The sequence below is a fragment of the Dermochelys coriacea genome, chromosome 2, assembly GCF_009764565.3.
Source record: "Dermochelys coriacea isolate rDerCor1 chromosome 2, rDerCor1.pri.v4, whole genome shotgun sequence".
NCBI lineage: Eukaryota > Metazoa > Chordata > Testudines > Dermochelyidae > Dermochelys > Dermochelys coriacea.
Window position 1 is genome coordinate 111,980,926 of NC_050069.1, and position 27,311 is coordinate 112,008,236.

Below are 27,311 nucleotides of genomic sequence, written 5' to 3' on the forward strand. Positions count from 1 at the left end.
ACATGGGCCGCAGCTGTGTGCTGCTTGGGTTGCAGGTTGAGAACCACTGATCTAAATACACCTACTATGTTATACTGTTTGAAGTTACCTATCAGCCTTGAGTGATTATAGGCATATAATGGGTGAAATGAGTTAGTAATTATGTATACATATTTCAGATTGTAAACTATAACTCTAGTCTATCTGATAAATAGGTATATTTTGATTTAAAATATCATAACTGTCTTGAGAAAGTCTTGTAGACTTTCTGCAAGTTAAAATCTCTCGCTTTATATAGTATTGTAATGATTCACGGCATCATTATATTAATATGGTTATTTGTATTTAACAGGTTATAGGGCATGTACTATTGTCATTTCCTATTATGAATAATTTGAATATATTGCAATTGGAAAGAAAAATGCACAAAAAAGGCCCAATTTGCAACATGGTCTGAAGATTTAAAGACCCTCCTCAAACACACACACCAGCTTTTTAACAACAAGAATGCAAAAAGCAAATCAGCAAGTCTCTTTATGTGCACTACTGTAACACAAAAAAGGTTGAATAGAATTTTAATTGTAAAGGAGTACAATATTAATGCATGTTAATGGAAACCACAATTTAAATTCTGACAAATTACCCTCACTCCCAACACACATTTCAGCTTGAAGCAAATGTGTTTGGTTGTATTACTATAAACTGCCTAAAAAGAGACTTTAGATGGAAATGTGGTCAGATCCTTAACCACAGCAAAACAGTGGGATAAATTCTGTTTGCAGTTTACATACACACAACACCACTGGTGAACTTCCATACAATTGCTCATAGCACGCTTTAATTTGCCAGCAGGACCTAGGAAGGGCAGACTAAGGGTATGTCTACACTACGAAACTAGGTCGAATTTATAGAAGTCGGATTTGTAGAAAGTGTTTTTATACAGTCGAGTGCGTGTGTCCCCACACAAATGCTCTAAGTTCATGTAGTCAGCGGACTGTGTCCACAGTACCGAGGCAACCGTCGACTTCCGGAGCTTTGCACTGTGGGTAGCTATCCCACAGTTCCCGCAGTCTCCACCGCCCATTTGAATTCTGGGTAGAAATCCCAGTGCCTAATGGGGCTAAAACATTGTCGCGGGTGGTTCTGGGTACATATTGTCAGGCCCCCGTTCCCTCCCTCCCTCCGTAAAAGCAAGGGCAGACAATTGTTTTGCACCTTTTTTCTTGAGTTACCTGTGCAGACGCCATACCACGGCAAGCATGGAGTCTGCTCAGCTAACCATCACCATATGTCTCCTGGGTGCTGGTGGACATGGTACTGCATTGCTACACAGCAGCAGATTATTGCCTTTTGGCAGCAGACAGTGCAGTATGACTGGTAGCTGTCGTCGGCGTAGTCCTGGGTGCTCTTTTAACCGGGCGCCTGGGCAAATATGTGAGTGACTCACCTAGGTCATTTCCCTTGTTTCGTCTCATGGCGATTGAGTCCTAGCAGCAGTGCACTGTCTTTTAATCTGCAGCTAGCAGAAGACAATGGCCAGTAGTCATACTGCACCGTCTTCTACCAAGCACCCAGGAGGTGACGATGGGTAGCGGTCGTACTGCACAGTCTGCTGCCAGCATGATGTATAAAGACAGATGAAGTGGCTCAAACCAAGAAATAGACCAGATTTGTTTTGTATTCATTTTCTCCTCCCTCCCTCCGTGAAATCAACGGCCTGCTAAACCCAGTTTTGAGTTCTTTCCTTGAGGTTTTAAGTTCTATCCTTGAGGTGGCCATTCAGTTTCTCGCAAAGCCACCCCTTTGTTGATTTTAGTTTCCTGTAAGCCAACCCTGTAAGCCATGTCGTCAGTCACCCCACCCTCCGTCAGGGCAACAGCAGACTATCGTTCCGCGCCTTTTTTCTGTGCAGACGCCATACCACGGCAAGCATGGAGCCCGCGCAGATCACTTTGGCAATTAGGAGCACATTAAACACCACACGCATTATCCAGCAGTATATGCAGCACCAGAACCTGGCAAAGTGAAACCGGGCGACATCAGCATGGTGATGAGAGTGATGAGTACATGGACACAGACTTCTCCCAAAGCACGGGCCCTGCTAATGTGGGCATCATGGTGCTAATGGGGCAGGTTCATGCGGTGGAATGCCAATTCTGGGCTCGGAAAAGAATCGGACTGGTGGGACCGCATAGTGTTGCAGGTCTGGGACAATTTCCAGTGGCTGCGAAACTTTCGCATATGTAAGGGCACTTTCATGGAACTTTGTGACTTGCTTTCCCCTGCCCTGAGGCGCAAGAATACCAAGATGAGAGCAGCCCTCACAGTTGAGAGGTGAGTGGCAATAGCCCTGTGGAAGCTTGCAACGCCAGACAGCTACCGGTCAGTTGGGAATCAATTTGGAGTGGGCAAATCTACTGTGGGGGCTGCTGTGATGCAAGTAGCCAATGCAATCAAAGATCTGCTGATATCAAGGGTAGTGACCCTGGGAAATGTGCAGGTCATAGTGGATGGCTTTGCTGCAATGGGATTCCCTAACTGTGGTGGGGCCATAGTCGGAACCCATATCCCTATCTTGGCACCGGAGCACCAAGCCAGCGAATACATAAACCGCAAGGGGTACTTTTCAATAGTGCTGCAAGCACTGGTGGATCACAAGGGACATTTCACCAACATCAACGTGGGATGGCCGGGAAAGGTACATGACGCTCGCGTCTTCAGGAACTCTGGTCTGTTTCAAAAGCTGCAGGAAGGGACTTTCTTCCCAGACCAGAAAATAACCGTTGGGGATGTTGAAATGCTATAGTTATCCTTGGGGACCCAGCCTACCCCTTAATGCCATGGCTCATGAAGCCATACATAGGCAGCCTGGAGAGTAGTCAGGAGCTGTTCAGCTACAGGCTGAGCAAGTGCAGAATGGTGGTAGAATGTGCATTTGGATGTTTAAAAGCAAGCTGGCGCAGTTTACTGACTCGGTTAGACCTCAGCGAAACCAATATTCCCACTGTTATTACTGCTTGCTGTGCGCTCCACAATATCTGTGAGAGTAAGGGGAGACGTTTATGGCGGGGTGAAAGTTCTGTTTGTTTCTCCTTGGTTCACTCTACTTCCCAGTAAGCTAACCACCGTCCCCACCTCCCTTCCATCACCGCTTGCAGAGGCAATAAAGTCATTGTTGCTTCACATTCATGCATTCTTTATTAATTCATCACACAAATAGGGGGATAATTACCAAGGTAGCCCAGGAGGGGTGGTGGAGGAGGGAAGGACAAGGCCACACAGCACTTTAAAAGTTTAAAACTTATTGAATGCCAGCCTTCTGTTACTTGGGCAATCCTCTGGGGTGGAGCGGCTGGGTGGCCGGAGGTCCCCCCACTGCGTTCTTGGGCGTCTGGGTGAGGAGGCTATGGAACTTGGGGAGGAGGGCGGTTGGTTACACAGGGGCTGTAGTGGCGGTCTGTGCTCCTACTGCCTTTCCTGTACCTCAACCATACGCTGGAGCATATTAGTTTGATCCTCCAGCAGCCTCAGCATTGCATCCTGCCTCCTCTCATCATGCTGCTGCCACCTTTCAGCTTCAGCCCTCTCTTCAGCCCGTTACTTACTCTCTTCAGCCTGCCACCTCTCCTCCCGGTCATTTTGTGCTTTCCTGCACTCTGACATTGTCTGCCTCCATGCATTCGTCTGTGCTCTGTCAGTGAGGGAGGACAGCATGAGCTCAGAGAACATTTAATTGCGAGTGCGTTTTTTTTGACTTCTAATCTTCGCTAGCCTCTGGGAAGGAAAAGATCCTGTGATCCTTGAAACACATGCAGCTGGTGGAGAAAAAAAAAGGGACAGTGGTATTTGAAAAGACACATTTTATAGAACAATGGGTACACTCTTTCACAGTAAACCTTGCTGTTAACATTACATACATAGCACATGTGCTTTCGTTATAAGGTCACATTTTGCCTCCCCCCACTGTGTGGCTAACAGTAGGGAACATTTCTGTTCAGCCATAGGCAAACAGCCCAGCAGGAATGGGCACCTCTGAATGTCCCCTTAAGAAAAGCACCATGAATGATATCACTCTCCTAAGGATAATACAGAGAGATAAAGAACAGATGTTGTTTGAACACCAGCAAACATGCATTGCAATGCTTTGTTCTACAATGATTCCTGAGTACATGCTACTGGCCTGGAGTGGTAAAGTGTCCTACCATGGTGGATGGAATAAGGCTGCCCTCCCCAGAAACCTTTTGCAAAGGCTTTGGGAGTATATCCAGGAGAGCCACGAATGCCAGGGCAAATTAATCATTAAACATGCTGGCTTTTAAACCTTGTATAGTATTTTAAAAGGTATACTCACCAGAGGTTCCTTCTCCGCCTGGTGGGTCCTGGAGGCAGCCTTGGGTGGGTTCGGGGGGTACTGGCTCCAGGTCCAGGGTGAGAAACAGTTCCTGGCTGTCAGGAAAACTGGTTTCTCCGCTTGTTTGCTGTGAGCTATCTACAGCCTCCTCATCATCGTCTTCCTTGTCCCCAAAACCTGCTTCCGTGTTGCCTCCATCTCCATTGAAAGAGTCAAACAACACGGCTGGGGTAGTGGTGGCTGAACCCCCTAAAATGGTATGCAGCTCATCATAGAAGCGGCATGTTTGGGGCTCTGACCTGGAGCGGCCGTTCGCCTCTTTGGTTTTCTGGTAGGCTTGCCTCAACTCCTTAAGTTTCATGCGGCACTGCTTTGGGTCCCTGTTATGGCCTCTGTCCTTCATGCCCTGGGAGATTTTCACAAATGTTCTGGCATTTCGAAAACTGGAACGTAGTTCTGATAGCATGGATTCCTCTCCCCATACAACGATCAGATCCCGTACCTCCCGTTCGGTCCATGCTGGAGCTCTTTTGAGATTCTGGGACTCCATCATGGTCACCTCTGCTGATGAGCTCTGCATGGTCACCTGCAGCTTGCCCCACTGGCCCAACAGGACATTGAAATTCAAAAGTTCGTGGGCCTTTTCCTGTCTACCTGGTCAGTGCATCTGAGTTGAGAGTGCTCTCCAGAGCAGTCACAATGGAGCACTCTGGGATAGCTCCCGGAGGCCAATACCATCTAGTTGCATCCACAGTACCCCAAATTTGACCCAGCAAAACCGATTTCAGCGCTAATCCCCTTGTCATGGGTGGAGTAAGGAAATCGATTTTAAGAGCCCTTTAAGTAAAAAAAAAGGGCTTCATCATGTGGATGGGTGCAGGGTTACATCGATTTAACGCTGCTAAGTTCGACCTCAATGCTGAGTGTAGACCAGGGCTAAGTTGGGGTCACTCATTCCTTTTGGAGAGATCTCAGAGGATTGCAACAGGCAATTGTTTTTCCTCTGAGAATTCTCACTTATGGAGTCTCAGAGGGGTTAATCTTGTCAGCTCTCTTTTTCCATGTGTGCATTTTGTAAAGCCACCGGGAGAAGACTATGAGATATTATAGGCTACTGTGTCATCAATATGCTGACGATTCTCAGTTATCTCTCTCTCTTACAGTCTGGAGAGAGAGAGTTGTTTCCATGATCCCCTTCCAGACATCAAATAAGCACATTCTTAACTTTAAGCACATGCTTAAATCCCTCTAAAATTAAGCATATGCTTAACTACTGTCATGTTGTCTGAAGATAGATACTGTATACAAACTATTTGGTTTACGTTTAGTCCAGAAAACATGGATGTGATGCTTGGAAAACCATTCCTGAGAACTTTCAGGGACTATGACTGCATCTTTAGTTTTGCACACCTAACTGCCAGTTGCCAAATTGGCTTACAGTGTTGGGCTCTATCTATCCCTCCATCCCAATAGCATCTGAGTGACTGATATGAAAATAAGCAGGTGATTCATTGCTGGTATGTTCTCTCCCGCCTTTGTCTTATGGTAGTGAGGATAATTTGTACCAGCGATTACTGTGTTTATGTTTTATTCTGAGGGAAATCTAGGGCATCAAGATGGGTTATTTGATCTTATTGGAGTCATACCAGCTCCTAGATAGAAATGATGGTTGGAAATAATAAAAGATAATACTATCTAGCTCTTATACAGAACTTTTCATTAGTAGTCTCAAAGTGTGTTACAAAGGGAAATGAGTATTATAATCCCCACGTTGCCCACTCAATCTTAATTTTGGCAATTCCTATCTTTTGACAGCTTGACTTTTCAACCTAAACATTTTTAATGCAGTTTTTTTAAGGTAATTTCCTAAGTTTTTAAAACAGAAAACTAGGAACAAAACAAAACACCAGACATTCCACCATGTGGAACCATACTGACTCATACATGGTTGGTTCATCAGCAAGATTGGGACATTTAAGGATATCCACAGCACAGAGCTCTGCCACTTGAACTAACAGAGTAGTTAACGTCGGCCAACCAGCAAAGGGAGACAAAGCACATATTTTCCATATGGGTTTCAGATACCTGTCAAGCGACAGCACAGAAATGTTGAAACTCAGGAACCCTGGGTTCTGTTCTAGATTCTCTGGGGAGTGTATCTAGTGGTTACAGACCCTTCTGTCCCTGGCTCCTCCAGCCTGTTCTTGTCCCAGTCTCCACCTCCACCACCCCTTTGTCTTCTTGTCCCAGCCCCTTCTCTCTTCAGCTCCCCATCTCAGTCTCTTCTCCTCCCCCCTTGTCCTAGTCTTCCTTCTCTCTACCCTCCAGAACCAGCTCCTTACCTCTCTGCATTTCACTCCTCTGCTTCCTCCTTCTCCTCACTGCCTGGGCACCAGTGGGGCGTGAGGGGACTGAGAAAATGGAGAGACAGTCTCCCTGCGCTTGGTTCCTGTGCATGGCGGCACAGCTGCCCCTGGCTGCCATGAGGAGCAATTGCAGAGAAAGTCATACTCAGCCTTGCAGCCCTGAGATGAAGCATGCTCAGCGGAGATGGAATCTTCAGAGAATTTAGCTGCACAACTAACAAGTCTCTACGGAGCTTGAACGTGAACTGAGATTTTCAGAGGCTCATATCATGGCCAAATTTGGGCAGAATTTCACGAGATTGGCAAAACACACATCCCTGACACAGATGACCACCTGCTATATTTAAAGTTCCTGCATAGAAGCACCAGAGCATGTCAAAAAAATGGCTGTAAGCAATTTTTAACATGGAAAAACCCCCAAACAATCTATTTTCCCCCTAACCTTGTTCTGAGAAATGGCTGGATTGTTTTTGTTGAAATCTTCAAAAAAGTCTGCCTGAGGCAGACATCTGGTATGCAAAATTGCAGCCCAAATGGTTACTATTTGGCAAAGATAAGCAACTGAATGCATCCGATGAAGTGAGCTTTAGCTCACGAAAGCTTATGCTCAAATAAATTTGTTAGTCTCTCAGGTGCCACAAGTCCTCCTTTTCTTTCCACTGAAAACAGGATGTTATAACGGAAAATGTTGAGCAACATTAACTTTAGGGATTACTCTAAACTATTGATATGTACTCCCAAACTTTAATTCCGTTTTAGCATAGTTTTTGTCTGGGAATTAATAGAAGGTAGAAAACTGGCCCAGTTTCCCTATAATAAATAAGAGCTACATGTTCCTTTTTTTGGCCAGAAAAAAAATGGAAAGGTACATATGCATAATCACCACATTTTTATTATGCCTAAATTGCTGTGTATCATGCCATTCAATCTGCAGGAAAAACAAGTTATAAGAAACCATCCATGATGTGGGCTTTGAAAATCCAATATAGTGGTTTAAAAGTCACAGTTCATGTGCTGGGGAAGATGCATAGCATTATACATCTTTATATGTGCCTGCAAATGGAACTGAAGCACAAGGCATATGTACACATGGACCATTTCTGACTTCTTTGCAGTAGTCTAACATGTAGCCTATACATATCTACCATTTGCAAGTTGCTTTTTTACGCTTGGAAATCCACTGTCATGATTACTGTATGTATATTATGCCTCACTAAGCTGCAGATGTCTGCCAATAGCATGTTACTGCTGGAACATCAATTTACAATGGGTAGGTACAGCAACACTTCAGAAAGTGTGAAAAGACCACATGAGAATTTTCTGAACCTTGTACAGTTAGATCCCACAGCACTCCATAGCAACAATGCTGGGAGGGCTGAAGTCACAGTCTCCCGGGTGCCAGTGCTATATATCTCTCAGTATGTATGAAACTGCTGCTGGTGTGTGCCAATGCGTATGGTGACCCTGTATCACTACGAACAGTTCCTTGTAATGGCTTCCTATATGACTTCTTGGGCCCTGTCCCCTTCTTCCTGAGATATTACGTGGAATGAGGGACCTCAGGAAGATATGAAATGGCTTGCTCTGCACAGTCCTGATGTGGTCTAAACTTCTTCTGCACCTATTTACATAGCAGGTTATGATATAGCCTGTGGTAAATTACCTTGTTCTTTCAGGGTACCAGTGTAGTACTTTGGCTTTTCTCTTCTGTCTCCTCTCACATTTCATCTAACATCACTCCCATTTTTGGAGTTTGCAGATATTCTACATGGAACCATTTCTGTAATGCAATTTGCTAGGCAGCATAACCAGTAAGAGGTTTTTGGGCTTTCACTTGGGGTTTAAGGTAGGATTTGTGTTAAGTTCCAATATTTTTCCTCACCTGGTGCCATGCAAACAAAGGGAGCAGAAGTCCACTTGTCATTAATGTACACAATTGACCTTTTACTACCTGAAAGATGCATTCAATTTCACATAGCTTGGAGGAAGGTCTAGAAATGCCATTTCCCATTGTGCTAACTAACCTCAGGTTGCTATTCCTATGCATTTAATAAATTCAGATTTGCTCCTTGGTGTTACGTGCAAACAGAGGGCATTCAGAAGGCTATGACTTTCAACAAAGCAACTGTTATAACACTTTGGCAAAAAAAGGCAAACAAACACTTTTTTTTTTAAAATATTGAGTAAACCTTTGCACATAGAATATGTAAACCAGTCTACTGGGACGTTAGGGTTTTTTTACTCAATACTTCTGAGGTCTTTTCATTCAAGGTTTAAATGAGAGATACTACAGTGATATACACCTTAGAATTACTTAAGATATTTAAAATTAATAATATTAAACTATCAGGTAATTTGTTTCTTATAAAAGAAGACAATTTCAGCTTTATACAAAGCATCTGCTGCTTTTGCTCACAGCTGCTAAAGAAAGTTGAGCTTTCATGTCACCATTTCTTCTTTATATTTCCTAGCTCAATATTCTCAAGTCTCTCTCAGTGAAGTGAAATTGGTAGGTTAATTATTTTATTTAAGAGTAACAATTTCTATATTCACCTCATAGACTCATCAGTGCCTAGGCTACAATTAGCTAATGAGGGTACTGAAATCCTGAAAGATGAATATTACATTATTTCCTGTGTCTTAAATCTTGACACTGTGATTATACTCAGAATACCCCGTACCACTTCAAGTTCCAATCCTTAATTACCAATCATCATCTCTACTGCCACATCTACCTCTGCATATGGTTCTTTCATATACAATCTCCCATCTTTTCCTGTTTACATCAAAGACCACACATGTTTCGAGTACCTGACAGGCTGCACACATGTACTGCTATAATTTCACTCCACTTCCCACAATAGAACACTGCTAGCTAATTACTTAGACTGACCTTGCAGGATCCGGTCCTATTTGTCATCACTGGGAGTTGTTTTCATTTAGAAAGCTCTTTCAACGTCTATTAAATACATTTACTTGAAAAGCAAATAAGTAGCAATGCCGAAAAATAATTCTATTTATGAGCCCAGTACAAATACAATACAGGCATTTAACTGTATTGCAAACTTCTACAGACTGCCTTGTCAATGACCTTCCTATTGATCCTGTTTGGCACTAAGAGCAAATTCACCTTCCTACTATTCCAACCTTCCTAGCAACTCAGTCCAGACTATCCTTGGTTGCCTCAGTTAACCATATTTCTGACAGAGGTTAAAAACAACAAAACAAAACAAAACAAACAACCCTCCCCCACACTTGCTAGTGAAGGTTGAATTTGAGAGCAACACACACATTTTACATAAAACCAAACTGTAACTTAGTGTATGTTTACTCCCAAGAGTGTGCAGCAATTTCTTGATTCATTAATCCTAAACCCAATGCTTTAGCATTTCTTGTTTCTCTCAGGCAATACATTTCAAAATCATCAGACCCAGTCGTTTCCTAAAAATGAGAATCAGAATAGAATGAGATAACACAGAACTCCCAAGGGAAATCATTTTCTTTTCATTTGCAACAAAATATGAACTTCATTGATGAACATACATGATATTTTAAATATATAGATATCATCCCCACTGGAAATGAAAAGCCAAGCTCACCAGTTGCAGATCAGGGAACTAAAATGGAATGAAACCTGAAAGTATCATTTTTCTGTAAGCTTATCTTTCAGGTTGTTGCCAGGACAGTAAATCAACCTGTCAGACTAACAGAAGAAAGTGACCTCAACAAGCACCGTGAACCATTGCACAATTAAACTGAACCATTTTTATTCCTCCCACACTTGAGGCAAAGTCATAAAACTGTCTTTCTCTCTAAGCCTTTTGTCTCTCTTCTTTTCAGACGAGTCTTCATCACTGGCACTGAGTTTCTAGTGAACTTCAGAAAAAACAAAAACAAAAATAAGAGATTTGACAAAAATCTCAACTTTCCTTCTTTTGCCTTTTACCACAATATCTACGTATCTGCTCGTCCTCTTCTCTCACTACATCAATATTTGTGTGTATTAATCTTCCCTTTCCCTTCTTCCTCTTATTCTTTCATGTGTTTTTCTCCACAGTGGCAAAGCCAGGCAGAGTTTAGCCCCCTCACTCCCTCCATCACACCCATTTCCTCACCTCCTCCTCAAATAATCCTGAAAGGGCAGGGGTGTGCAGGGGGCTTTGCATCAGGCTCTTTGGTGAATGAGCTGCTTCAGGCGGGGCTGCTGCTTGCTCCTTCAAGAGGAGACACTGGTGCAGTAATAAACTGTCAGCAAGTCATTAAATCCCATTGATGCTTTGGGAGCCCCAACCCCACAATACCACCCAGAGACATAGTCAGCTCCCTGTGCAGGGGATGGAGATGCAGTGAAAGGTGAGGTGGCTGCAGATAGAACTGGGTGCCTCTCTGTACCTGTTTTGAGTGCTGCAGGCAGGGTTTCTTCAGGAGACGGTTCCCTCCTCCTCCCTCAGCCTCAGCAGCAGCAAGTGTCTGAGAGCCGGGAACAGGCTTTGTTACTACTCTGGAGCCCTGGATCAGTGCCGTCGCTATAGAAACTGGCTGCAGCCTGAAGTGACACTGACAAGTGGCAGGGGGCCTGCGCTGTTCATTCAGGAATATCCTGGCCTCCTCCTATTGCACTCAACCCCAAAGCAGTCCAGCCCAGGGAGGGAAAGGGCCCAACCCAAGGTTGTTTCTCCCCATTCTCCCTCCTCTTCTAGAGGGCAGTCAAGCACAGAGCACTACTCCCCATCCCACATCCCTTCCTCCAGTATGATGTGCTGGAGGGCACAGTTTGAGGGGAGAGCCCCTTATTCACATTTTGCCATCAAACTGAAGGGAACGTTGGGATGCTCTCCCTGCTGCAGATGAGCTTACTCCTTTCTGCATGCTGCCAGAGACAGCTTATCCCTGGGGCTCACAAAAAGAGAAAATGTTGGACTTGCACCAAATGGTGGATATTTGCAAACACTTCCCAGGGGAGAAACGCCCTTAAAATCCAGCTGTGCATTTTAAATCCCTACCACTTCACATTATTCTGGGTGAACAAGGTGCCATACTATCCATTGGTTACAGAGATTTTTCAGGTTTCAGAGTAGCAGCCGTGTTAGTCTGTATTCGCAAAAAGAAAAGGAGTACTTGTGGCACCTTAGAGACTAACAAATTTATTAGAGCATAAGCTTTCGTGAGCTACAGCTTATGCTCTAATAAATTTGTTAGTCTCTAAGGTGCCACAAGTACTCCTTTTCTTTTTAGAGATTTTTCAGAACCACAGTATAAACATTTCCAGCAGAGGCTGTGGTAGCCCATTGGGGGCCCCCAAGCAGGAATATTTTGGGCCCCTCCCACACAACACAATAAAAAGCAAATAGGGGACCCCCTTGAGCTGCACAGGGCCCTAAGCAATTGCTTAATCTGCTTATGCCTATCACTGGCTCTGATTTCCTGCAGCAGCACTTAATAGAAGTGATGTTTCTCACAAGAGAAAAAGTGAGTGGGTTTTTGTTTAAATGGGTGACCTAATGAATCAGCCCCCCAGCCCTTCACCCCTCCTGGAGGCAAGTGTGAGCACACAGTACATGGGGTTTATCACACATTGTGGGGAATTGTTTGTGGGAGTAGCTCATTATTCTCTAAGGGGAGCTCAATGGAGAGTATCACTCATTTGTTATTCTTAATAATAATAATCATGTTTATTAGGATAATGGCTAAGGACCAACCAAGAGTTGGGCCCCATTGTGCTGGGTGGTGAACACACACAGACTAGTGGATGCTCCCTGCCTCAAAGTGCTTTCAATCTAAATAGCTCAGGCAGACACCGGGTAGGGAAAGGGAAGACCACCTGCAATGTGAACTATGGGATGGCAGCAAAGGTCATGTTAGCTCTACTGTTTTTAAATGGGGGGGGGGGGTTAGTTAGGAGAGCATACGCTAAAAGGAAAGGAAGGGAAAGGGGGTGAGATGGACAGGACAAGGAGGCGAAGGTAAGGGGGCAGGTGTGAAGGGAAGCGGAGGTAAAGAGACTGAGGGAGGAGGAGGGTTGGAACACAGCCAATCAGCACAGGGCAGAGAAAGTCCAGTCAGAATGAGAAAGTTCTCTGAATATATCCAAAGGTCTCTGCTTTGGCTGCTCCCGCAGCTGCTGCTACTGGCTGGAGTCTTTGGCTGGTTCCTCCCTGCGGTTTTGCCGTCAAGGCCACACGGGCATAACTCTCAACCTTATGCATAGCTGCATGGAGTTTCCCATGGCCAGCAGAGCAGTTCCTGAGCATAGTGGCTGCTGAGCCCAGCACCGGGGGAGCTGGGGAGATCCCAGGCCGCAGTGTATCTGCCAATCCCTGCAGAATCAGCAAGGCTGCAGTGGCTGGCCCCAGTGCCTTGCCTGCTGGGTCTGTGCCATGCTCATCCCCTGCCTTCCAGTCAGGCAGTATCACGCTCCGTCCCTGAGCTCCGCTGCAGCCACTGAGCTGCCCAGAGGAGCTGAGCATTCCCAGGAGCAGTTGAAGCCAGTGCCCTCCCTAGCTGTCCCCCAGCCAATTTTACACACTGCATGTAAGGTGTGTATGGCTGTGGGCGCCACTGAATGTGGGAAATGTTCTGCTTCAACCATGCCAGGAGGTTTTGGGAGCCACAGCAGGACAGTCCCGCATAACCTGGGACTGTTGGGGGGTACGCATGAAGGTGTGCGCAGGGGAGGCACCACCTATGCCCTAGTGCTTCCAAAGTAGATGGGCGTCTCCCTTGCACAGTTCTGGATCCAGAGATGTGATGGAGGAGGGATGGCCCCAGTTGAACCCCATTTTACCCCCTTCCAAGTTCAGCAGTTCCTGCTTTGGCTGCCTGGTTCCTGTCTGCTCTCCCCCCTTCCCCAAGACTACAATGTGGGGGAGGCCCTACTTGGATCCTAGTGTCCCCAAAATGAGGGCCTCCCCTCACACTTCTTGGTTTGGTTATGCACAGGTGTGGGCTGGGGGGTACTTTTCCATGGGAGCCTCCTGCCCATGTGGGGTGTCACTCACCACCACCACCACAGAGCAGTGCTATGAGAGCCAAAGGGAAGTCAAAGGCAATTCCTATTCTTCCTCCTGTGCATCCTCCAAGGGTTGTTCAATCCAACCCTGACTCCAATTTATGCAGCATGCTCTCGTTTTATTTTCCCCTTTGAAAAGTTTTCTTCTCTCCCAAGCAAATGAAAGTTGATAATCATCCTTCTGGAATGAAAGATGGACTTCTCTCTCTCTTTTCATTCCTTAGTTTATATTGATTAACTTTGCTCCTAAATTTGCCAAATATAAGAAACCTAGCACACAAGATACAACACCCAAACTATATTATCAATCTTAGCTGCTGCCAGTGCTAAACTACTGGTGATGACTATTAAGTATCAGCATTGCAAGTCACTGTGAGTTGATGAATCTGTGCCAAGATCCGCCTACACATTTCAGACTATACTCCTCAGGAAGAGTTTGGCAAAGACAAAAAAAGCCCTTCCTTTCTCCCCATGACTTCCTCACAAAACATGGGTTAAAGCAGAATTTTTGACAGATTATAAAACAATGAACAACAGCAGGAGGAAAAAGGGAGAAGTGAGAACAGAGCAGAGTTGCTATGAAGGATTGGGGTCACCATCTACCAACCTACCTACCAAGGATGCCTGCTGAATACCAAACCTAGACTGAGACAAATCCATCTGATCAGAGGCTGAATGAAATTGCTTTTTTACATTAAAGAACTCCTCTGATCTGAAGCACAAAGTATAGGTTTAGAGAATGGGACATGTTGACCTTCACAGCCTAGGTGATATTTTGCTTATTAATTCCCCATTTGCAGCAGTATTTTTACATACACTTTGATTGTCTGGAATTTAATTATACTCAATAAATAAATTTGTTTAAAAATTAGCAAGTTAAAATGCAATTCATTTGAGATTTTACAGTAAAGAGGCCTTTCAAATTAAGACTGTAAAAATTTAAGAATGTGAACATTAGTTTGTAATAAACTGGACAGTTAGTCTCAAGGGAGAAGCACAATGTCAACAACACAATGCCTATTCATTTCAGTTATAAAAATTTCCCAGACAGTCTTCTATCAGAAAGATGATTCTATCCAATGATTTTAACCCATATGGTTTTCTCCACATGCCCACAGGAATTAGAATTTGCAAACCATTGCCACATTTTCCTCCTTTACATGTTCACAGGAAGGGCTAGAAAAATGATAGAAAAGTGGACATCCTTGAATGCAGTACAGTATCTGAGCACTGATAACACTAAACTCAAAAGTAGCATTTTCAATCTGTAATGAAATTGACTTTAAAAAGACTGAGACTATTCAAAAAAGAGACAACTAAGGGGGGAATATGACAGAGGTCTAGAACAGTGATTTTCAAACTGTGGGTCACGACCCAGTACTGGGTTGCAGAATGTAAAGCAGTGGGTGGCAGCAACTCTGGTCAGCACCGAGCTGTTAAAAGTCTCGTTGGCTGTGCTGCCTGGCTAAGGCAGGCTAGTTCCTACCTGTTCTGACATCGTGCTGCGCCCCAGAAGTGGCCAGCAGCAGGTCCGGCTCCTAGGCAGGGGAGCCACGTGGCTCCACATGCTGCCCCCACCCCAAGCACCAGCTCCATGCTCCCATTGGCTGGGAACAGGCCAATGGGACCTGTTGGGGTGGTAACTGTGGGCGAGAGCCATGTGGAGCCACTTGTGTGCCTCTGCCTAGGAGCTTCGGGAGTGCAGCGTGGTCCACGGTGCCAGGAGAGGCAGGAAGCCTGCCTTAGCACCCTCACTGCACTGCTGACCAGGAGCTGCCTGAGGTAAGCCCATGCCCCAATCCCCTGCCCGAATCCTGAGATCCCCCAAACCCAGAGCCCCTTCCTGCACCCCAAACCCCTCATCCCCAGCCCAAGCCCAGATCCTGCACCCCCAGCCCAGAGCCCTGACCCCCTCCCGTACCCCAACCTCCTGCCCCAGCCCAGAGCCCCTCCCATACCCCAAACCCCTCATCCACAGCTCTGTTGGGTTGCGGACATCAACAATTTTCTTCAACTGGGTCACCAGAAAAAAGTTTGAAAACCACTGGTCTATAAAATCATGAATGGTGTGGAGAAAGTGAATAAGGAAGTGCTATTTATCCCTTCTCATAACATAAGAATAGGAGTCATGCAATGAAATTAATAGGCAGCAGGGTTAAAACAGACAAAATAAAGTACTTCATACAATGCACAGTCAACCTCTGGAACTAGTTGCCAGAGGATGTTATGAAGGCCAAAACTATAACTGGATTAAAGAAAGACTTAGATAGGTTCATGGAAGATAGCCATTGATGGATCTATTAGCCAAGATGTCAGGGATGCAGCCTCATGCTCTGGGGGGTCCCTAAGCCTCTGACTGCCAGATGCTAGAAATGGATGACAGGGAATGAATCAGTTGACGATTGTCCTGTTCATTCCCTTTGAAGTATCTGGCAATGGCCACAGTCGGAAGACAGGATACTGTGCTAGATGGACCATTGGTCTGACCCAGTGTGACAGTCTATACTATTATGGTCACAGCTTTTACAGAATATGGGTAATGTCACACCCAGGGTAGCCATTCTTATGTTCTAAGTGTTAACTATTCAATTTGTTGTCAACCCATGAAGTAAGTAAGTTTTCAGATAGGGAAACTGAGGCATGACATTTAGTTGACTTGTCAAGCACACAGGAGTCCTCAGAATCAGAATTAAAACTCAGGTGCTTTTCATTCCCAGTACTTTGCACAATTCTCTCAAAAGATAGGATGTCGTTTTACCTGAAATGGGGTTCAGTGGATATACTTCACCTGGATCTTAGCCTTAGCCATTTGGCTCTTCTGGGTCCTATACATGTTTTCCATTTTTAAGCTTTTATTTTAAATTTAATTTTAGCTAATTAAGAGTCATTAAGAGTCTTTTGGATCCTATAATCTATAATACTGTTAGGAGGCTCTAAACAGGGGACTTTGAGTGGGAGTTCTGTTGGAGGAGAAGGTAGTTGTACTTGGTTTTGTATTTTTAGTATTTGTATTTGTGTGTGTGTAGGGGTTTTGTGCTGGGAGAGCAGCTGAGCCTGATTAGGGGCTGGGGCTTTGTGCTGAGAGAGCAGCTGAGCCCTGCCTAGGGGGTGGGGCTTCTGACTAGGGGCCCTATAAAGGTAGCCAGCCAGTCGGGCAGCGGCACAGACAGCTGCAGTGGCACAGGAGCTAGCAAACAAACAGAGCTCTAAATGTGGGAGTTTGAGGGGGAGTTTGTATTGTGCTTGTTTGGGGTTTGCTTTTGCTGGGGGGGTGGTCTTTTTGGTGTGGCTTGTGTTTCCCAGATTAACAGGATTTAGGTGGGAAGGAGATGACAGATACAGAGGAAGCTGTGGGAGTGACTCCTGCAGTGAAAGACACATTGAGGATGACTGGATGTGGAAGCTGTGGTATGTACATGATCCTGGAGGGGGGAACCGGTAAGAGTTTTGTCTGCATGAAATGCCGTCTGATAGAGCTGATGGAGGAAAAGATCCAAGGTTTGGAGATGCAGGTGGGAAGTCTGGTTGAGTTTAGGAAGGGGTTTGAGCAGATGATGGAGCAAAGATATGAGGTATCTGAAGGGAAAAGCTCAGACTCACGGATGGAAGCAGGGCTGGGGAATTTTGAGGAGAGACTGGATGAGGAAAGTGGTCAGTGGAAACATGTGACTCAAAGAACCACGCAGAGAAAAAGATGGGCTAGTGAAGGAGAAATAGAGCTTAGGAACAGGTTTGCAGAGTTGGAAAATGAAGAAGGGGCTCAGCAGGTAGTTGCTGAAGGTGGAAGGGTAAGGAAGAAGAGAAGAGAGGCTAGCCCTATAGAAAAAGGGGAAGAGTCAAGGGAGACTACACCAAATATGAGCCCCAGGAGGATACAGGATGGGTTGAAGAGAATCCTAAGGGAAAATAGGAATGGAAAGAACTTGCAGCCAGAGGGAACAGGGGAGAGACTGGAGAATAGCACTGTCACCAGGAAAAGGCAGGTCTATGTGATCGGGGACTCTTTATTGAGAAGAATAGACAGGCCTGTAACTAGAGCTGATCCTGAGAATAGAAGGGTGTGCTGTCTTCCGGGTGCTAAGATACGGGATGTAGACCTGAGGTTGAAAAGGATCCTCAAGGGAGTGGGAAAGAATCCCCTAATTATCCTTCATGTGGGAACAAATGATACAGCCAGATTCTCACTGGAAAGTATCAAGGGAGACTATGCTAGGCTGGGGAAGACGCTTAAGGAAATTGAGGCTCAGGTGATCTTTAGCGGGATCCTTCCTGTTCCTAGAGAAGGGCAACAAAGGTGTGTCAAGATTATGACTGTCAACAGATGGCTTAGGCAGTGGTGCTATAAGGAGGGCTTTGGGATGTATGGCCACTGGGAGGCATTCACGGACAGAGGTCAGTTCTCTCGGGATGGACTTCATCTGAGTAGGGAAGGAAATAGACTTCTAGGATCGAGGCTGGCACAACTGATAAAGAGAGCTTTAAACTAGGAATTGGGGGGAGATGGATGGGAGATGTCCAGAAAATCTCCACGCCAGATTTTAGCATTGAGAGGGAAGAAGATGAAGTAAGAAAGGATACAGCCATGGGTAGGAGAATGTATATAAGGAGCGAGGGCGGTGTGGATACTAGTCTAATAGGTTATACTGGCTGTAGAATGACTGTGCCTAATAGGGTACAAAATGTGAGCGAGGCCAAACAGCAAAAATTAAGATGTTTATACACCAATGCGAGGAGTCTAGGTAACAAAATGGAGGAACTAGAGCTACTGGTGCAGGAAGAGAAACCAGATATTATAGGGATAACAGAAACATGGTGGAATAGTAGTCATGACTGGACTACAGGTATTGAAGGGTATGTGCTCTTTAGGAAAGACAGAAACAAAGGTAAAGGGGGTGGAGTAGCATTGTATATCAACGATGAGTTAGAATGTAAAGAAATAAGAAGCGATGCAATGGATAAGACAGAGTCTGTCTGGGCAAAAATTACATTGGGGAAGAAAACTAGTAAAGCCTCTCCTGCGATAGTGCTTGGGGTGTGCTATAGACCTCCAGGATCTAATTTGGTTATGGATAGAGCCCTTTTTAATGTCTTTAATAAAGTAAATACTAATGGAAACTGCGTGATCATGGGAGACTTTAACTTCCAGATATAGACTGGAGGACCAGTGCTAGTAATAATAGGGCTCAGATTTTCCTAGATGCGATAGCTGATGGATTCCTTCATCAAGTAGTTGCTGAATCGACTAGAGGGGATGCCATTTTAGATTTGATTTTGGTGAGTAGCGAGGACCTCATAGAAGAAATGGTTGTAGGGGACAATCTTGGCTCAAGTGATCATGAGCTAATTCAGTTCAAACTAAATGGAAGGATTAACAAAAATAAATCTGCAACTAGGGTTTTTGATTTCAAAAGGGCTGACTTTGAAAAATTAAGGCAATTGGTTAGAGAGGTGGATTGGACTGAAGAACTTATGGATCTAAAGGCAGTTGAGGCCTGGGATTACTTTAAATCAAAACTGCAGAAGCTATCGGAAGCCTGTATCCCAAGAAAGGGGAAAAAATTCATAGGAAGGAGTTGTAGACCAAGCTGGATGAGCAAGCATCTTAGAGAGGTGATTATGAAGAAGCAGAAAGCATACAGGGAGTGGAAGATGGGAGGGATCAGCAAGGAAAGCTACCTAATTGAGGTCAGAAGATGTAGGGATAAAGTCAGAGAGGCTAAAAGTCGAGTAGAGTTGGACCTTGCAAAGGGAATTAAAACCAATAGTAAAAGGTTCTATAGCCATATAAATAAGAAGAAAACTAAGAAGGAAGAAGTGGGGCCGCTTAACACTGAGGATGGAGCGGAGGTTAAAGATAATCTAGGCATGGCCCAATATCTAAACAAATACTTTGCCTCAGTCTTTAATAAGGCTAAAGAGGATCTTGGGGATAATGGTAGCATGACAAATGGGAAGGAGGATATAGAGGTAGATATTACCATATCAGAGGTAGAAGCGAAACTGAAACAGCTTAATGGGACTAAATCGGGGGGCCCAGATAATCTTCATCCAAGAATATTAAAGGAATTGGCACCTGAAATTGCAAGCCCATTAGCAAGAATTTTTAATGAATCTGTAAACTCAGGAATAGTACCGAATGATTGGAGAATTGCTAATATAGTTCCTATTTTTAAGAAAGGAAAAAAAAGTGATCCAGGTAACTACAGGCCAGTTAGTTTGACATCTGTAGTATGCAAGGTCCTGGAAAAAATTTTGAAGGAGAAATTAGTTAAGGACATTGAAGTCAATGGTAAATGGGACAAAATACAACATGGTTTTACAAAAGGTAGATCGTGCCAAACCAACCTAATCTCCTTTTTTGAAAAAGTAACAGATCTTTTTAGATAAAGGAAATGCAGTGGATCTAATTTACCTAGATTTCAGTAAGGCGTTTGATACCGTGCCACATGGGGAATTATTAGTTAAATTGGAGAAGATGGGGATCAATATGAACATCAGAAGGTGGATAAGGAATTGGTTAAAGGGGAGACTGCAACGGGTCCTACTGAAAGGCGAACTGTCAGGTTGAAGGGAGGTTACCAGTGGAGTTCCTCAGGGATCGGTTTTGGGACCAATCTTATTTAATCTTTTTGTTACTGACCTTGGCACAAAAAGTGGGAGTGTGCTAATAAAGTTTGCAGATGATACAAAGCTGGGAGGTATTGCCAATTCAGAGAAGGATCGGGATATTATACAGGAGGATCTGGATGACCTTGTAAACTGGAGTAATAGTAATAGGATGAAATTTAATAGTGAGAAGTGTAAGGTTATGCATTTAGGGATTAATAACAAGAATTTTAGTTATAAGTTGGGGACGCATCAATTAGAAGTAACGGAAGAGGAGAAGGACCTTGGAGTATTGGTTGATCATAGGATGACTATGAGCTGCCAATGTGATATGGCTGTGAAAAAAGCTAATGCGGTTTTGGGATGCATCAGGAGAGGCATTTCCAGTAGGGATAAGGAGGTTTTAGTACCGTTATACAAGGCACTGGTGAGACCTCACCTAGAATACTGTGTGCAGTTCTGGTCTCCCATGTTTAAAAAGGATGAATTCAAACTGGAGCAGGTACAGAGAAGGGCTACTAGGATGATCCGAGGAATGGAAAACTTGTCTTATGAAAGGAGACTTAAGGAGCTTGGCTTGTTTAGCCTAACTAAAAGAAGGCTGAGGGGAGATATGATTGCTCTCTATAAATATATCAGAGGGATAAATATAGGAGAGGGAGAGGAATTATTTAAGCTCAGCACCAATGTGGACACAAGAACAAATGGGTATAAACTGGCCACCAGGAAGTTTAGACTTGAAATCAGACGAAGGTTTCTAACCATCAGAGGAGTGAAGTTTTGGAATAACCTTCCAAGGGAAGCAGTGGGGGGCAAAAGATCTATCTGGTTTTAAGATTCTACTCGATAAGTTTATGGAGGAGATGGTATGATGGGATAATGGGATTTTGGTAAGTAATTGATCTTTAAATATTCAGGGTAAATAAGCCAAATCCCCTGAGATGGGATATTAGATGGATGGGATCTGATTTACTATAGAAAATTCTTTCCTGGGTATCTGGCTGGTGAATCTTGCCCATGTGCTCAGGGTTTGGCTGATTGCCATGTTTGGGGTCGGGAGGGAGTTTTCCTCCAGGGCAGATTGAATCATAGAATCATAGAATATCAGGGTTGGAAGGGACCCCAGAAGGTCATCTAGTCCAACCCCCTGCTCAAAGCAGGACCAAGTCCCAGTTAAATCATCCCAGCCAGGGCTTTGTCAAGCCTGACCTTAAAAACCTCTAAGGAAGGAGATTCTACCACCTCCCTAGGTAATGCATTCCAGTGTTTCACCACCCTCTTAGTGAAAAAGTTTTTCCTAATATCCAATCTAAACCTCCCCCATTGCAACTTGAGACCATTACTCCTCGTTCTGTCATCTGCTACCATTGAGAACAGTCTAGAGCCATCCTCTTTGAAACCCCCTTTCAGGTAGTTGAAAGCAGCTATCAAATCCCCCCTCATTCTTCTCTTCTGCAGACTAAACAATCCCAGCTCCCTCAGCCTCTCCTCATAAGTCATGTGCTCTAGACCCCTAATCATTTTTGTTGCCCTTCGCTGTACTCTTTCCAATTTATCCACATCCTTCCTGTAGTGTGGGGCCCAAAACTGGACACAGTACTCCAGATGAGGCCTCACCAGTGTCGAATAGAGGGGAACGATCACGTCCCTCGATCTGCTCGCTATGCCCCTACTTATACATCCCAAAATGCCATTGGCCTTCTTGGCAACAAGGGCACACTGCTGACTCATATCCAGCTTCTCGTCCACTGTCACCCCTAGGTCCTTTTCCGCAGAACTGCTGCCGAGCCATTCGGTCCCTAGTCTGTAGCGGTGCATTGGATTCTTCCATCCTAAGTGCAGGACCCTGCATTTATCCTTATTGAACCTCATTAGATTTCTTTTGGCCCAATCCTCCAATTTGTCTAGGTCCTTCTGTATCCTATCCCTCCCCTCCAGCGTATCTACCACTCCTCCCAGTTTAGTATCATCCGCAAATTTGCTGAGAGTGCAATCCACACCATCCTCCAGATCATTTATGAAGATATTGAACAAAACGGGCCCCAGGACCGACCCCTGGGGCACTCCACTTGACACCGGCTGCCAACTAGACATGGAGCCATTGATCACTACCCGTTGAGCCCGACAATCTAGCCAGCTTTCTACCCACCTTATAGTGCATTCATCCAGCCCATACTTCCTTAACTTGCTGACAAGAATGCTGTGGGAGACCGTGTCAAAAGCTTTGCTAAAGTCAAGAAACAATACATCCACTGCTTTCCCTTCATCCACAGAACCAGTAATCTCATCATAAAGGCGATTAGATTAGTCAGGCATGACCTTCCCTTGGTGAATCCATGCTGACTGTTCCTGATCACTTTCCTCTCCTCTAAGTGCTTCAGGATTGATTCTTTGAGGACCTGCTCCATGATTTTTCCAGGGACTGAGGTGAGGCTGACCGGCCTGTAGTTCCCAGGATCCTCCTTCTTCCCTTTTTTAAAGATGGGCACTACATTAGCCTTTTTCCAGTCATCCGGGACTTCCCCCGTTCGCCACGAGTTTTCAAAGATAATGGCCAAGGGCTCTGCAATCACAGCCGCCAATTCCTTCAGCACTCTCGGATGCAATTCGTCCGGCCCCATGGACTTGTGCACGTCCAGCTTTTCTAAATAGTCCCTAACCACCTCTATCTCTACAGAGGGCTGGCCATCTCTTCCCCGTTTTGTGTTGCCCAGCACAGCAGTCTGGGAGCTGACCTTGTTAGTGAAAACAGAGGCAAAAAAAGCATTGAGTACATTAGCTTTTTCCACATCCTCTGTCACTAGCTTGCCTCCCTCATTCAGTAAGGGGCCCACACTTTCCTTGGCTTTCTTCTTGTTGCCAACATACCTGAAGAAACCCTTCTTGTTACTCTTGACATCTCTTGCTAGCTGCAGCTCCAGGTGCGATTTGGCCCTCCTGATATCTTTCCTACATGCCCGAGCAATATTTTTATACTCTTCCCTGGTCATATGTCCAACCTTCCACTTCTTGTAAGCTTCTTTTTTATGTTTAAGATCCGCTAGGATTTCACCATTAAGCCAAGCTGGTCGCCTGCCATATTTACTATTCTTTCGACTCATCGGGATGGTTTGTCCCTGTAACCTCAACAGGGATTCCTTGAAATACAGCCAGCTCTCCTGGACTCCCTTCCCTTTCATGTTAGTCCCCCAGGGGATCCTGGCCATCTGTTCCCTGAGGGAGTCAAAGTCTGCTTTCCTGAAGTCCAGGGTCCGTATCCTGCTGCTTACCTTTCTTCCCTGCGTCAGGATCCTGAACTCAACCAACTCATGGTCACTGCCTCCCAGATTCCCATCCACTTTTGCTTCCCCCACTAATTCTACCCGGTTTGTGAGCAGCAGGTCAAGAAAAGCGCTCCCCCTAGTTGGCTCCCCTAGCACTTGCACCAGGAAATTGTCCCCTACGCTTTCCAAAAACTTCCTGGAGAGGCCCTGGAGGTTTTTTTGCCTTCCTCTGTAGCATGGGGCATGGTTGACTGGAGGGAGGCTTCTCTGCTCCTTGAAGTTTTGAACCATGATTTGAGGACTTCAATAGCTCAGACATGGGTGAGGTTTTTCATAGGAGTGGTGGGTGACATTCTGTGGCCTGCGCTGTGCAGGAGGTCGGACTAGATGATCAGAGTGGTCCCTTCTGACCTTAGTATCTATGAATCTATGAGGCAGTTCACTTTAATCCCAAACATGCCAAGTTGATGCAAACTGTTTGAAGTTGCCATAGTTGAAATGCTGCCATTTCAGTGATGTCATTTTTAACATCAACATCAAATTTTGCAGCATTTTAAGGCCCTGGTTATCTTACGCTTTTGCTCTCCAACAGTCTCCCCTTCTCCTAACTCTGCAGAAGCCTTTCCAGGGTAAGGTGACCATACTTTTAAAATGAAAAGTTGACTCACTTATAACAGCATTTTATTAGGGTCACAAAATACTCAGACAAAAAAAAGAACATTTAAAAAATAAAATAAAAGTGTGCTGGGGTTACCATTACCAGCTTCTGACTCAGCATCATGTGCTTATTCTCAGTGTGAAGGATTTTTTCCCATAACTCAGTGTTCTGAGTGACTTCATTATGAAACACTGAGCAAGTGTTGTTACCATTCTCTTTGAGCAAAAGAACAGCTTTGAAAGTATCCACACTCTTCTGACTTTTGTCATCGCTCCAAATACCATTAATCACACCAAACACTTACTTGACTGGATTGTTTATTCCTGGTAAACAAAGAATAAATCCTACTCAGTACAGCAATACATTTTAAAAAATAACCAAACTAAAAAAAATTTTGACTGAGAAAATGAAAAACTCGGACATTTTCAGGCATCCTGAAAAGTTCAGGACACCATATAAAAATCTGGTGCTGTCCTGATGAAAAATTTTTCATTATCATGATTTGTATTGAAGTATGCCTAGAGGCTCCATCCTAATTGTGCTAGGCACTGCACACACACGACAAAAACAGCCTCTCCCCCAAAGTGCTTACATTTCAAATAAGCAGCTTTTTAGGGAGGGGACTGTCATTTGCTGTATACTTGTACAGGGCCTAGTCCAGTGTGGCCTTCAGATGGTACCACAATATCAATGTTAAATAGTAATAACTGTATAGTCTCTTTATTCAGGGGGATTGGGTTTTGCCAGTTTTGTGGGGACAGAACTGAAGCATTGAAACATTATCACTATGTTGTACCTATTTTTTTAAAAAAAGATGCTCACAGCAATCCTGGGAATTGGAGACTAGTCAGCCGTATTTCAATTCCAGGAATATTGGTTGAAAATGATAAGTAAAGAAAGAAAGCACCTACATAATATGATAGGGACAAACAAGCATGCCTTCTCTAAAGGAAATGTGCCTTCCCATTCTATTTCAGTTATTTGAGTATATTAACACAATACTAGATAAAGAAGATCAGATATAATTTATTTGGTCTTTCAATAAGATCTTTAACAAAATCACTCACAAAAGTCTATTAAGAAAATTAAATAGTCTTGGGGAGAGAGAAAGTGATGTTATGGATTAAAAACTAACTAAGAAAGCAAAGAGTAGGAATAAATGGTCAATTTCAACATGACAAAAGGCTAGCAATGGGGCATCCCCAGGATCCATATTAGGATTGATATCAAATATATTTATTTATAGTTGAGAAAAGGGAGTGAAATAAGGTGGCAAAATGTGTAAATGACACTATATATTTTTTTAGTCTGCAAATCACTAGAAAGGTCTAGGCACCTTTGGAATATCTCAACCAAGCGAGGTGAATGGACAATACAATGGCCAGTGAAATTCATTGTTGAAAAATGGAATGTAATACACTCTGAAAGGAATAAATTAAACTGCTCATACAACTTATTGGGTTCTAACTTAGATTCATAGATACTAAGGTCAGAAGGGACCATTCTGATCATCTAGTCTGACCTCCTGCACAGTGCAGGCCACAGAATCTCACCCACCCATTCCTATGAAAAACCTCACCCACGTCTGAGCTACTGAAGTCCTTAAATCATGGTTTAAAGACTTCAAGGAGCAGAGAAGCCTCCCTCCAGTCAACCATGCCCCATGCTACAGAGGAAGGCGAAAAACCTCCAGGGCCTCTCCAATCTGCCCTGGAGGAAAATTCCTTCCCGACCCCAAATATGGCGATCAGCTAAACCCTGAGCATATGGGCAAGATTCACCAGCCAGATACTACAGAAAATTCTTTCCTGGGTAACTCAGATCCCATCCATCTAATATCCCATCTCAGGGGATTTGGCCTATTTACCCTGAATATTTAAAGATCAATTACTTACCAAAATCACCTTATCCCATCATACCATCTCCTCCATAAACTTATCGAGTAGAATCTTAAAGCCAGATAGATCTTTTGCCCCCACTGCTTCCCTTGGAAGGCTATTCCAAAACTTCACTCCTCTGATGGTTAAAAACCTTCGTCTGATTTCAAGTCTAAACTTCCTGGTGGCCAGTTTATACCCATTTGTTCTTGTGTCCACATTGGTGCTGAGCTTAAATAATTCCTCTCCCTCTCCTGTATTTATCCCTCTGATATATTTATAGAGAGCAATCATATCTCCCCTCAACCTTCTTTTAGTTAGGCTAAACAAGCCAATCTCCTTAAGTCTCCTTTCATAAGACAAGTTTTCCATTCCTCGGATCATCCTACTAGCCCTTCTCTGTACCTGCTCCAGCTTGAATTCATCCTTTTTAAACATGGGAGACCAGAACTGCACACAGTATTCTAGGTGAGGTCTAGATGTTACTTAAATGTAACCATCCAGGAAGAAGATCCAGACATTGTTGTGGACAGTCAACCCACAGCAGCTGTCAAAAAGCAGACAAAATGATGGGATGTATAAGGAATGGGATAGAAAAATCATATTGAAAATATTATAATCTGCTATACGTCAACTATCTGCCTTCACCTGGAATACTTGAGTCACTTCTGGTAACCCCATCTCAAAAAAGAGGGTGATAAAATGATTAGAGGCTTGGAGAGAGAGTTCTGTATGGAGACACTGAAAAGGATTAGGGCTGTGTATGGAAGAGATGAATAAGAGGGGACATGATGGAGGTTTAAAAAATATGTAATGGTATAGAGAAAGTAAATCCTGTGTTCTTAGTCAGTATTTTTCATAATACAAGAACTAGGGGGCTTCCAGTGAAGTTGAAAGGGAACAAAGATAAAAGGAAATATTAAGATGAGAGCATCTAGTTACATTATATAGGGTGAAAGCAGGGATAATCAGACTGAGGCTTGGGAACTGCAAGTGGCTCCTTAACATATCTCCTGTGCCTCTTTGCAGCACATGATATTAAAACAATGTGTGATTTAATTATTAACCAGTCAGAATGCTTTTAGTATGTTATTAACAGATTGTAAAATACTTGGTCAGTCAGAAAATTATATATTTATAGTGAACGAAACAATGAATTCACACTACTGTGGCTCTTTTGGGTAATGTTGATGGCTAATTTG

At 44.1% G+C, this 27,311-nt stretch overlaps 1 protein-coding gene across 1 annotated transcript in view; it reads right to left on the bottom strand.

The window, feature by feature from the left end:
* The window catches only part of RNF182 (ring finger protein 182), a 38,085-nt gene extending 26,879 nt beyond the window's left edge, over window positions 1-11,206 (bottom strand). Inside the window, exon 1 of the mRNA XM_038392272.2 lies at window positions 11,089-11,206. The gene's annotated coding sequence lies outside the window, so the exon portion shown is untranslated. The remainder of the gene's footprint in view (window positions 1-11,088) is intronic.
* Between the last annotated feature and the right edge of the window lie 16,105 nt (window positions 11,207-27,311).